This window comes from Microtus ochrogaster, linkage group LG2 (genome assembly GCF_000317375.1).
Source record: "Microtus ochrogaster isolate Prairie Vole_2 linkage group LG2, MicOch1.0, whole genome shotgun sequence".
In the NCBI taxonomy this organism is placed as follows: domain Eukaryota; kingdom Metazoa; phylum Chordata; class Mammalia; order Rodentia; family Cricetidae; genus Microtus; species Microtus ochrogaster.
Window position 1 is genome coordinate 29,205,895 of NC_022028.1, and position 5,078 is coordinate 29,210,972.

A 5,078-nucleotide genomic window follows, 5' to 3' on the forward strand; every position below is an offset into this window, starting at 1 on the left:
TGCACTCATAGATTTGTGCAATTGTGGGAAAGTGGAAGTCAAAGGACAACTTACAGGGATTGTGCTCTCCTTTCATGGGTCTCAGTAAACTACCTAAGTTCATCACACTTAGCAACAAGTGCCTTTTTCTACTAAGTCACCATGCCAATGCTATACCTATTTTTACTGCTAGAGTTGTTTGTTTTTTATCCTGTTGAGGTTTGAAAGCTCTTTGCAAATGTTGTATAAGTCCTTTGTTGGTAAGTACTATAGTATATTTTTCCTGACCTTTGAACTACCTTTTTCTTCTCATCATTGTATCATTTGCAAAGGTCTTTAATTTTGATAGAGTCCAAGATATAAATTATTCTTTCAGGACTCCTGCTTTTGGAATATGTGAAAAGTTATTGCTAATCATTATTTTCTACCAGAAATTTCATGGGTTCATGCTTTGTGTTTGTATTTATGATCTAGTTGTGGTTAATTTTTGTAAAAAATTTAGTCTGTGTTTTGATTTGTTTTTCTGCATGTGAATGTCCAATTGGTAAATCATCCTTAGCACCTGCCCTTACAGGATTTATTATTAATTGATAATAATAATGTTAGTTTAAATAGAGTTTTATGATAAAAAATAAAACAAGAAAATGTCACACAGCTAGAACACACGACTGTCTATTGAGAAGCGGTATATCTTGTGGTTTAGGTTAATGATTAACAAAAACAACTGAGTCCCAGTCGCCTAGCAACTTAAAATTTTTTAACCTTAATATTGGGAGATGTGTCCACAGCTTTCAGAGTACACCATAGCTAAAGCAAAGCTTAGAGTAAGGTGTTTTTATTAGATAGCTTTGAGGTGAAAAACCCACAAAGACAATCTAAAGTTTTAGAAAGGCACATAGTGGAATGAAGAAGTCATTAAGCACATGGAACAAGAATGAGCCAAGCCACCCAGTTCTTATTCATTGACATGCCTTTCCTCCTAGGATTGGTTGACGACCAAAGGCGACGATTAATTTCTTATACCCACTTCTGCCCTCAGGCTCTTGATATAAAAAACCTGTTGATAAGTGGGTATGCTCCCTAAAGATTTAAAGTAGAACTGGCTGGTTGCTTTTCTCATATAAAAGTTTAGGTTGGTGAATCCTTTAAGATTCCTTACAAAAGTACCTTTCAGTAAGTAATGAAGTGATTGGTCCTTTCTCTGTAGCTGTAAAAGGCAGCCTGCCAATAAATGGATATCTCCCTTGCTTACACACTGTTAATCTACAACAAATTTCTTGGGTATGAATGTATGTGGGGTCTTGGGGATAATTTGTTTTTCATTACAATATATAAAATGTATAATCATGTAAGGGATATGGAAAACATGCTTTTTTTACTTGTATTCATTTTATTCATTCACTTGAAAAACAGGATGCAACCACATTACAAGTTTTATATTGCCTAAAAGATTTTTCTGGGATATATACGTTGTAAAGGGAAGAATAAAGTTAGAGTTAAAATGAGTTAGAAAAAAAAATATCAAGAAAGAGAATTAAAAGGAAAAGATCAAGAATGCGGGAAGGAAGTCACAAGGAAAATAAAGAATATAGAATGCAAAAGAAGAATAAAGGTCTGAAGGAAACCATCAAGAGAGTGTGTGAGTGTCTGCTCCCCTAACCCCCTCAGAAAAATATGTCACTGTATGCACAGTCTCTATGGATTTCCTTTGAGCCCTGTACTGCGGCCGGAGGCTGTTATCCCAGGCAGTGTGTGTGTGTGTGTGTGTGTGTGTGTGTGTGTGTGTGTGTGTAAGAAAGAGAGAGAGGAGAGATAGGAGAAAGAGAGAGGAGAGAGAGGGAGAGACTGTATATGAAGAAACAAGTTTTGCATAGATAGTTGTTTTCCTCTTCTCATCTATGTGACTTATAAGAGATGGAGTCTTAGTGCGTGTGAGCACTGTTAAGCTTGTTGAAATCAACAAGGTCTGGAAAGCTTTTAATAGTGGTAGGAATAACTAGAGTCTTATCTATGTTTCCCGTCCCAGGAAGAGTAAAGTATTAAGATGCAGGAGTCTAAACAAGACTAGGCTAGTTCCAGAAGTTGAAAGTCTGGCTGTAAGTGACCTTTCCCCCTTGAAGTCTTCACTCTCCACCCTCACCTGATAGACACAGAAGTTCTTTCTGCTCTACCTAAGACTTGTAGGTGAGCCTCACCTTCAGGACAAGGCTCTGATACTCCCTCACATGTGCTTGTCAGTCTGGGAAGAAGGAAGTAAAGAATGTATGTTATTTCATCCTCTAAGGTCAATGGCAGTAGACAAGTGGAAACAGCATTAGTACTATGACCCACAAACTCTCTTGCCCACCTATGAGAATATCCTTCCATCACTGTGGCGCTGTTTATCTGATAGTTATGCAGTGAGATCTTCCCTGGAGGAACATACTTGTCTTGCCTTCTTTCTCACTTTCAGGAGTCCGTGGGGTGTTATGGAAGAAGATGGAAGTATGACTTGACATGCAGAGATTTAGAGATTTTCCCATAGTACCTCAGAGGAGGTACTGACCTCATCACAAAGGTCACAGAATGAAGGCTCAGCATCCGTGTGACTCAGTGAAATTCATGGCTGGTCTTCTAAAGCAAAGCCCAAAGTTATTACTTCTGCACACACTATTGTCCAAGCAAACATTTGATTTTCTCTGGATTCCTCAGAGCCGTAGCCTATAACTTCTCTACATTTAATCATGTTAAAGTGGTCAACAGTATCTGACGTCGTGCCCAAGGGACAGAGAATGTATTCACTGGGCCTTGTGTGTAACTAGAAAGCTGACAGCTCTGGGAGTGGCAGACTGAGAACTAGTAGGAAAGAGGCCTACTAGTCTCTGTACAGATGTGCTGAATAAAAGTGGAGGCTTGGTTTACCTATGAGCCTAAGGGTATCCAGGTTGTCTGAGAAGCTTGGGAGGTGGCAAATTTACACCCACACAAGGACATTTATTGAGATGCTGTTTTTCTTATCTTTACTTTTCTGATAACAGGTACCAAAGCTTGTGTTCACAGCAAGCTACTGTTAATTGAGCCTGCTTTAATTTCTGAGAGACATTAGGCATCCACATAGATGTTATCATGTCTTAAAATATTTCCTGAAACCTATAAGATGCTCCCCATGGGGAAATATGTGCCTTGGTCACATGGGTTTGGGAAGTATTGCAATTCCCCACTCCTATTTCAGTCAGCCTCAGGGCCTATGTGACACTTTCCAGGCTTTGACAACTCCAGCAGAATAGAGATGAATTCACCTTAGCATTTTGTACACAGCCATGTCTGCACAGACCCTTCTTTGTGCAATGCAAGCACTCTCCTCTGGGACTACTAAACCATGAACAGCTGCTACATAGCTGTAAGGTCTACACTGAAGACTGAGGAGCCTCAGCTTAGTGAGCCCTCTCCACCAACTGCCATGTATTTCAGGCTAAGCTAAGAACAAGAGGATTTTCTTCTTTCCTGAAGTGATGATTGTGCAGACTTGCTTTGACTTCATCTTGACTTTAAAGTGTATTGCAGAGAAAAAGCATGGGCTACATTTTAGAAATCGTTAGTTTTCCCCTGAGTACATAGTCTGCAAGGAAGGGTCTATGAAGAAATAGTGATTTGACTGTTTCTTGTGGTGTCTCAAGATCAAGGACATGGATCAGGTGTGTTCAAAGCAGCATTTAAAGCAAGTACGGGATGTGGGATTCCCCTCTGTATGCTGTGATTACCATTAATGAATAAAGAAAACTGGCTTGGCCTGATAGGGTAGCACAGAGCTAGGTGGTGAGGAGTTAAACTGAGTGCTGGGAGAAAGAAAGGCAGAGTCAGAGAGAAGTCATGTAGCCCCGCTGACACAGACACTGGAACTTTACCCGGTAAGTTACAGCCACGTGGAGATACACAGATTACTAGAAATGGCTTAAATTAAAATGTGAGAGTTAGCCAATAAGAAATTAGAGCTAATGAGCCAAACAGTGATTTAATTAATACAGTTTCTGGGTGATTATTGAAGGTCTGAGTAGCTGGGCAACTGGAATGACCAAACAACCCCCGACCCCGCAACAAGTATGCTTTGCTAAGACCATGCTTCCTTTATGAAGGTGAAAGTAGACTAGCCAGCCCTACTTTCAAGGTCCCACTAGGAAACTTGGCTCTCACTGTGTCCTGCTGCCACTGGGCTATGGAGCAGAGTGGATGCCATGTCCATCACTGCCAAGTATATTAACTTTGTTTTGGGGATGTCATTGTTTAGCATATTAAGTATTTCTCCTTGAGAAGACTTGTTCATTGGAGTGGCAAGTGGTTTTTGTAAGCTGCAGAACTTTTGGCAGCCAACTTTGCTCCCAAGCAGAGGCAGCTCTTGTCATTAAAATACATCCATTCTCAAGTAGAGTTCTCTATCCATCACTTCTCTTGAAAAGCTAACTTAGACTTTAGAGATCAAGTTCCTTGGAAACAAATGCTCAGGTGTGATGGGGAAAGGATGTGGGCAAGGTCTCAGCAGAGGAGATTGGCTTTCACAGTGAAATAGGATTATCCTTAATTGCAGGAAGAATTCAGGGAGTGTGCTACAGAAAAGTTAAGTCAAGTTGCAGGATTTTGTGTTGCTATCTGAGAGTACTCAGGGCTTTTCTGAGGATTTAATTTGTTCTGGTTTTTTTTTTTTTTTGTATGGACTGATTTCATGTAGGATAAGCCTCAGTTTGGACTGGCAGTAAGACAAAAAGCAATGGCTTGGCCAATATCACTAAATAATTTCTCTTGATATTTCACAGGCCATGAGCTTTGTGTGGCAGTTCAGTGAGACAAGTGGTTTTGGTAGCTTATGGGTTTAAACATGGATGTGTTTTCTGTTTTTGTTGGTGTCAGGTGAATGTTCCCACTTCTGTGTCCTGTAGAATGGATGCTCTACTGAGGAGAAGTGAAGGCTGAAGGAAGTTCTGCAGTTCACCAAAGACCAGCCTGTGCTATTAGATGTTGCTGGGTTTTAAACAATCAACAAACTAACAACAGCTCTACTCCAGGTCCTACGACCTCCCCAGCCATGGTCTTTTGACCAAGATTACAGTGGCAGACATAAAATTCTT